The sequence below is a fragment of the Eucyclogobius newberryi genome, unplaced genomic scaffold (genome assembly GCF_026437365.1).
Source record: "Eucyclogobius newberryi isolate DKJ021-1_F unplaced genomic scaffold, fEucNew1.0.hap1 SCAF_12, whole genome shotgun sequence".
NCBI classification, from domain to species: Eukaryota; Metazoa; Chordata; class Actinopteri; order Gobiiformes; family Gobiidae; genus Eucyclogobius; species Eucyclogobius newberryi.
This window is the reverse complement of record NW_027315746.1, coordinates 10,959,468-10,968,205: the sequence shown is the minus strand read 5'-3', so window position 1 is coordinate 10,968,205 and position 8,738 is coordinate 10,959,468. Positions and strand designations below refer to the sequence as shown.

The window sequence follows — 8,738 nt, the reverse complement described above, 5'->3', positions numbered from 1 at the left end:
CATTTCTGAATAGCTGGAGGCCATTCAAACAGAAAAGGCCAGACTCCAATGTGAAAGGATTAGCATTAGCCAAATGTATTCAGCCTGGTCTCAACGGGACACGGCCTGAATGGTGATAAATCCCATCCAATTCAAAGCCAAAGTCTGTTTTTGTTTGCCCCAACCTGTTCCCTCTCCCACCACATTATAATACTCCACAAAACAGGAATACACATGACAATAGACTGATTAACTTAACTCAAGCAAACGTTTACAACTAAAAATACAGGTCAGAATCTGGTTTTGCCGCCTTATTGCTTCTAGTTAAACTCCAAAAACATGCTTTAACTTCCCAGATTAACAGCATTACATCAGTATTTATGCTTAGTTTAATAACTGTCTCAGCCCAAGTTGTGAAAAAGACATTTGCTCGGTCGCTGTTGGTGAGTTGAAGTCAAATTAAAGTGTTTTGGAGGTGAAATACTCCATGAAACGAGAAAAAAATCATATGAAACCAGTCAAAAATTCAGTATACAAACTTAAAATGCATGAACATGGTAAAAAACGACTTCAAATCGTGTAAATATTTGGAGCTGAAGATGTGTTTTTGCCGTGCTCAGTGCGTTTGTGTGGAGCAGGTGGCGGCGGGCGCAGATGGAGATGACACACGCACAAACTGTTGTTTCTTTGTCACCGTTGGGTTCAGATCAGAGACGTGACGGTTCATGTCAATAACACAATAACACCAGAGTCACGAGTTCATTCACAAGAAGGAACTCACTTTCCAGGAGCCGCCCCGAAGCCTTTGTGGACACTGAAGGACACATTTCATGTCACCGATCCATGGAACGTCCTCTTAGTGACCAACTGATTATTTCAGAAGCAGAAAAGCTTTATTTCCATTGGAGAATTCACAAACATAGGAACTTGCTTTGGTGACAATTAACGATGATATAACAATCTATTTAAAATCAAAAAGGAAAACATTTTAAACCTGCTTTGGGATTTTAAAAAAACAAATTAAAACAACAATAATAAACATCACAATACAAAAATAATATACATATACATTAGTTGCAATGGAGGAGTATTAATCAGATATTTTTGTAAATTTTGTTATACTTTTTGTAGGAAGATTATGGACTTCAATATCACTTGAATAAGACAAGAGAATATATATAATAACAGATTGATTTGCTACTTGGTACTTGTAAAGTGAGACGCAGCTTTAAAGACAACAAAGGTTAAAAAGCACTGTATTATGGCCAGAGGATTGTGTCTCTTTGTGTCTCTGTGTGTTTTATGGACAAAGGAAGTCAGTCTAATCACCACACCCTCAATTTCAGTCCAAACTTAAACTGAGCCGTACACTATGTTTATTTTTATTTTATTCACTTTTTTCAGTGGCACATGGGAAATTAATTTATCGGGAATTGTGCTGAAATTAAAAGCTGAGATTAACAGTGTTTAGTGCATTGCATCTTCAGTTGTGGCAGTGATGGGGAAAATGCTGGAGATTTTCAAGAATGTACAGAAATGTGTTTTGTGAGACTCTTAAACAACAAAAAATTATCATAAATTGAAAGATAGACACGTTGTAACCTGCTGACTGCTACATTGAGGCTAAAACATAATTGTATTCAACTTTTAACACTGGTTTTGATGGATATCTGGACATTTATCGTATCAAGCTCAAAGCACCAAAATGGCCCCAAAATGGTCCCAAATTACTTTTTAATTCAACTTTTAAAATTACTTTTACAAACCAATAGCAGAGATTTTAGTGCGTCTCCCTCACTTTACTGCATGTCCTACCTTCTCTCATCCCCCATTTCACTCTATGTGGCCCGTAGGCTTTATTGTCAGGAAAGTTCCTGACAATAAAGCCTACGGGCCACAAAATCTAAAGAAAACGAAAAAACAGAAAAGAAAAGAAAAAAGGATAATTTCCCGTATTGGCCCCCAGTCTATGACCCACACTGTATATGTGTTAATATATATATATGATCTGATCTATAGATGACCTAGAGGTACCAGGCAAACCCTACTGCTCACTGCTCAATGCTCTGTCCATTTGAAATAACTGTGAAAATGTGTAAAACAGAGTATAGTCTTTTCATCAGCGGTGCAGCCTTGAAAGTGTTTGCCAAGTGTGCCCTAAGGTCCATCCTCTTTGGGTTGATAAATCATGTCCTTTCTCTCTCAGACAGAGACAACATTCTGAAGTTTCCTCATTCTTCTCCCCCAAAAAACAAAGTACACATTAGAATGAAAAGGTAATTTTGCTCAAATGATAAATGGAAACAACTTTTAAACTGAGAAAATGCCCGGGACGGATCCAGCACATTTCAGAACAGCCTTATCAGCCCATAAATAACTGAAACTATAAACTAACATTAAGGATTTATCAGAGGGAGGAGAGCTGAGCAATTTCAACATTTGTCCGGGAAGTAATCAGTGTTTAGATTCCTCTGAACACCATGCTGTTTGGTTACACGCTTTATTAAAAGGTAAGATGTAACGTCTATAAATGTGCACCTTCTTTAGCTTTAGCTTCTCACTACTTCTTATATTGATATTGAAGCGTTTTAATAAGAGGGTCTTGTATGTCCCATGTTGTTTCTCTCAATCCTGGCTGTATGAATGAATATTAATTATATATTTATGTAATTATCTCATGTTGTATCCTTCTGGCAATGTCAGAAGCTGCACTAGAGTATTAGACTTATGATATAGTCCATACTGTTGTAATCTATCTCTAGGAGGCAGTTAATTGTCTTTAAATACTATAGATGCGTTAAGTGGACAAAAAGAAGTCTCATTTTCAGTTGTTGACTATGATAAAATTGGTTAAAAAATAAATAAAATAAATAAAATAAATAAAATAAATAAAATAAATAAAATAAATAAAATAAATAAAATAAATAAAATAAATAAAATAAAAAAATAAAAACATGAGGAGGAAGATAAAATAAAGAAAAGATAAAGTGTATAATAGACAATATATTTTTTTCCATATTTGAATTGTAACTGGAGTCAAGAGGTAACTGAAATACAAAAATCTGCCCACAAACTATAAACAAGTCGAGGGGGCCTTTTTACTGCCGCACACTTATTATCGTGAGGAAGTCAGACTGCAGATGGCGCTGTCGTCCGCCTCAATCTGTAAGAAAACTTGTGAAAATCACGTAACCACTCTGAAGAAGAAGTGAGCAGTCGAAACAAACCATCTCTGTTTTTAAAATATAAACTTTAAGAATAAAATAGCAATTATCACCATAACAATTGCACTAATCATGGAAACATCGGTAGAGGTCACTTCAAGACTAATTTGTTGTTATTTATAGTTCATAATTCCTTGCAGTTAGAACATTTGATTGAAAAAGTGAGTTAAACTAAGGTGATTTGTGCGGTACAACCACAATATAATCATTCTGCTCTGAGGACACGAGACGACCTGCGGAAAGACACAGCCCTCATTTATACTGTCGACACACTGTCTGGTGCCAAGAACTGAGGGAACAGTTTGTCAATTTCATTATGACTCAGGGTTTCTCCGGCGCATAAAACCAACGCTTTAGGAGAAAAATGAGTTTGTGGTGTTTGAACAAAGTGATGCGGAGATTATGGAGAGATTCAAATGTGGATCCACAATCAAAGGACAGCAAATCCGGACCAACACCACCAAGTCACACACAATCACCAAGCCCGAGGGAGAAAAGTTTATTAATTCATAAATGCCATAAAATGTTGCAGATAGTAACAGATCAGTAGCTGTCCATGTTTTAAATGCATTTATCATTCCATACACATAAATACCAAAACTACACAACCTGCTTCTCTGCTTCTGCTCACTCCTCCAAACTGAGAGTGAAGATGGGAAAATGACTGTCATATGGCAAATGTGCATAATGCATAATAACAATGGGTTATTATGCGTTGGCATTTAAACACAACTGGCATTTCCACTCATCCAAAACATAGAATCATAAACTCAATTAACTCAAATTTCTATCAATGCCAGTGAAATAGTACTTGGCTCAAACAGAAGTATAAAGCTTACAATCTCCTCACGGTGGCCCAGTGGCAGAGCTGGTGCACACATGCAGGGCCCACGCTCCAGTAGGGCCCACGCTCCAGTAGGGCCCACGCTACAGTAGGGCCCACGCTCCAGTAGGGGGCGGTGTTGCACATGCAGGGCCCACACTCCAGGAGGGGGCGGTGTTGCACATGCAGGGCCCACACTCCAGGAGGGGGCGGTGTTGCGCATGCAGGGCCCATGCTACAGTAGGGCCCAAGCTCCAGTAGGGGGCGGTGTTGCACATGCAGGGCCCACTCTCCAGTAGGGCCCACGCTCCAGTAGGGGGCGGTGTTGCACATGCAGGGCCCATGCATACAGTAGGGGGCGGTGTTGCACATGCAGGGCCCACGCTCCAGTAGTGCCCACGCTCCAGTAGGGGGCAGTGTTGCACATGCAGGGCCCACGCTCCAGTAGGGGGCGGTGTTGCATATGCAGGGCCCACGCTCCAGTAGTGGGCGGTGTTGCAAATGCAGGGCCCACGCTCCAGTAGGGGGCGGTGTTGCACATGCAGGGCCCACGCTCCAGTAGGGCCCACGCTACAGTAGGGCCCACACAGTAGGGGGCGGTGTTGCACATGCAGGGCCCACGCTCCAGTAGGGGGCGGTGTTGCGCATGCAGGGCCCATGCTACAGTAGGGCCCATGCTCCAGTAGGGGGCGGTGTTGCACATGCAGGGCCCACGCTACAGTAGGGGGCGGTGTTGCACATGCAGGGCCCATGCTACAGTAGGGGGCGGTGTTGCACATGCAGGGCCCACGCTACAGTAGGGGGCGGTGTTGCACATGCAGGGCCCATGCTACAGTAGGGGGCGGTGTTGCACATGCAGGGCCCACGCTACAGTAGGGGGCGGTGTTGCACATGCAGGGCCCACGCTACAGTAGGGGGCGGTGTTGCACATGCAGGGCCCACGCTACAGTAGGGGGCGGTGTTGCACATGCAGGGCCCACGCTCCAGTAGGGGGCGGTGTTGCGCATGCAGGGCCCATGCTACAGTAGGGCCCATGCTCCAGTAGGGGGCGGTGTTGCACATGCAGGGCCCACGCTACAGTAGGGGGCGGTGTTGCACATGCAGGGCCCATGCTACAGTAGGGGGCGGTGTTGCACATGCAGGGCCCATGCTACAGTAGGGGGCGGTGTTGCACATGCAGGGCCCACGCTACAGTAGGGGGCGGTGTTGCACATGCAGGGCCCATGCTACAGTAGGGGGCGGTGTTGCACATGCAGGGCCCACGCTACAGTAGGGGGCGGTGTTGCACATGCAGGGCCCACGCTACAGTAGGGGGCGGTGTTGCACATGCAGGGCCCATGCTACAGTAGGGGGCGGTGTTGCACATGCAGGGCCCACGCTACAGTAGGGGGCGGTGTTGCACATGCAGGGCCCATGCTACAGTAGGGGGCGGTGTTGCACATGCAGGGCCCACGCTACAGTACGTTAAAGGAAACAAAAGCACCGTGGAACAACATAGGACCGTGCAATTCATTTACCGTATTTTCCGAACTATAAGTTGCATCTTTTTTCATAGTTTTGGAAAATAGTTTTTCACTGTTTTTAATTAGACAAAATAAAGTCCAATCAAAAGTATGAGTTAAAAAAACCCTGATACATTCGTTAAGTGTACTTAATTCATTATATTTTCACTATTTTTAGCGGAAGATAAGGAAGGAACACTGAACAACCTTTTGTACACACACAATATTGTTTTATCTCTGGTCTACTCTTTTGTACTCACGCCATCTTGTGCAGACAACCCGACATGCACCGGCCCCTCCTGTCCCGAGCGCCGAGGCATTTCTCTGCCCTGTCCAAACCGCCCTGCAGTCTTGCGCCCCTGTCTGTTTTAATGTGGCCCTGCTTTGTTTGAAATGACCTGCAAATACCAGGCCCTGCTCCGGGTCAGGCCTGCAGACAGCGCCGAACGTCCTGGGATCTGCTGATGCATCCGGAAAATTCAACCTCTCCATCACGAGTATTTTTAGACCAGAGCAGGAAATATTTGGGTTTTACGTGCACTTTTCAGCGAGTGCAGAAACAGGACTGGAACGTTCTGGTGGATTTTAAACCGGCACTAAACTAGAGACTAAACCAGGTCTAAAATCATGCGCTCGGACAAGACAAGTTAGATTGATACCTCGCAGAACTAAAGCAGGGCTAAATAAGAGCAGAAAAGTAGGTCTGAACCAGAGGGGGCAGATCGGGGGTGGTCTACAAGTGTATCCATTATCGAAGGTGACTCATGTCGTTTGAGGTATAATTGGAAGAGAAAGAAGGCAAACTCGGGCAAAAACAAGATCGGAAGAAGTTCAAAAAGGCAAACGCAGACTTCAGCTGAAAAAACACATTTAATGAGCGGACAGACTTAGCGAAACAAAGCTAGCGCACGTTAGCATCGGCTGTTTCCTGTTTATCGACGCACGGCACTCAAGATTAAAGACATTATAGCGAATGTCTTTAATCTTAATTCAACACCAGCCAAACTCACCGCATCACATAAAAAGGCCTTAAAACGTGGCGCAGAAGTGAGAAATGTAGTTTCCTGTTTAGCTTTAGTGCCATAAACTTGTAATTACTAAATGTTTTTTTGCGAAGCGCTGACATTGGCCTCGTGATTAAAACGTATAATTAACTTACACGCTGGATAAATGAAACCTAGTTGTGCCTAAAAGCTCCAAAGAGAACCGGCCAGTCAAAAGGCACCTAAGGACTAAACTAGAACTAAATCAATCAAGGATCTATACGCACAAGGTCTACTAAAGGTCTAAAGACAACCAGGACTAATTATACATGAAATATTCACGTCCTGAATACATCAATACATCAATACATCCAAAACACACAATAAAACAAAACAAAATACACTTGAATTTTGAATACTGCTAATTTCAAGCTAAATCGTTTAACTGAGTCGATATACTTTCAAAACAATAGACTTTTTTTTGTAATGAAGTGTCTTATTATACTGGGAGAAAAAATAGTTGAAATGAGAAATAAAATAAAACAATAAAAGACAGTATGTAATCTTACTAAATCTTATTCATTTGTAGATTACTCAAAACGTTTCAAAACAAAATATCTGAATTCTGTCAGTTTAACTCAAATGGTACACTCTAAAACACTCAACAAATGTGTTGACCTCATAGAAATGTAATATGTACATCTTTTATCTTGCATTGTTTTAACCCAACGCACATATTTGGATTTTCAGATACTTCAACTGGTTAAATTCAATGAACACAGGAACATTACATTCCACATTTATTTAAATCCCTTGTTTCATTGTCTAAAGTCTACTCTCCCTATTACGCACCTTTTGGACCCGTTTCGAACGCCCTCTTGTCTCTTTGGCCCACCACTTTGTGCTTGTCTTGGACTAACACGGCCCGTCTTCCAGATGTCGGCGTAAAAGTCCTCGCAGCTGAACAAACACCCACTGTCCTCTCTCTCTCTCAAACCTTTACAATCTCAAAGGCCAGATTATGCCATTGCTAGACTTCATTTTTTGGAAGGTCAAATATTTGGCGAGGTTTTGACCCATAACAACGCAATTATTTTATTTTATTTTTTCGTTTTTTGCACTGAATTCCCAGACAGCGAGCCGTAAATTGAGCTCTGTTGAAGTCACGGGGGCTTTTCCAGACGCTTTGGAAAACATCACTTCTGGCGGAGAAGAGCGCCGTCTTGGCAAAGTCAGAGCATTTCAATCGGGCCCAATCACTCCGTCTGCCTGGCCGTGTCCTCGGTTTCAAAAATGTAACGGGCGACGTCACCTGCTTTACCGAGTCTTACCTCAACGCAGCGGCGACTTAAACGGGTTAGATTGAGTTGGGGTTTTAGTCGGTTTGGTGCTTTGTAGCTGGTTTGTCCACAGGTGAAACGTTACAGCACATTCTGAGCATAATCCTGTCTCCCTCATTGTCAGACAGGGCCAAATATGTTTAATCTTTTTTTTCTTCTTCGTGTTTTCATTTAGCCTTGAACTGGAGGAGCTCCAGTTGGAATACAGACTGGACAAGTTTATACATTCTTTATTTAAGCTTTAAACCAGGGAGATAACTGGACTAAATCACATCTAAACCAGAACTAAAGCAGATTTTAAATTATTATTAAGCTCTATCCATCCATCCATCCATCCATCTTCTGCCGCTTTATCCGGGGCCGGGTCGCGGGGGCAGCGGTATAAGCAGGGACTCCCAGACTTTCTTCTCCCCAGACACTTCCTCTAACTCCTCCGGGGGGATCCCGAGGCGTTCCCAGGCCAGCCGAGAGACATAGTCTCTCCAGCGTGTCCTGGGTCTTCCCCGGGGCCTCTTCCCGGTGGGACATGCCTGAAACACCTCCCGAGGGAGGTGCCCAGGAGGCATCCGGAACAGATGCCCGAGCCACCTCAGCTGGCTCCTCTCGACGTGGAGGAGCAGCGGCTCTACTCCGAGCTCCCCCCGTGTGGCCGAGCTCCTCACCTTATCTCTAAGGGAGCGCCCAGCCACACGGCGGAGGAAACTCATTTCGACCGCTTGTATCCGCGATCTTGTTCTTTCGGTCACTACCCAAAGCTCATGACCATAGGTGAGGGTAGGAACGTAGACCGACCGGTAAATAGAGAGTTTTGCCTTTCGGCTCAGCTCCCTCTTCACCACAACGGTCCGATGCAGCGACTGCATCACTGCAGCCGCTGCACCGATCCG

The 8,738-nt window shown here is 43.8% G+C and overlaps 1 long non-coding RNA gene across 1 annotated transcript in view; it reads left to right on the top strand.

The window, feature by feature from the left end:
* The window catches only part of LOC140356062 (uncharacterized), a 334,871-nt gene that overhangs the window by 83,595 nt on the left and 242,538 nt on the right, over positions 1-8,738 (top strand). The window lies entirely within an intron of this gene.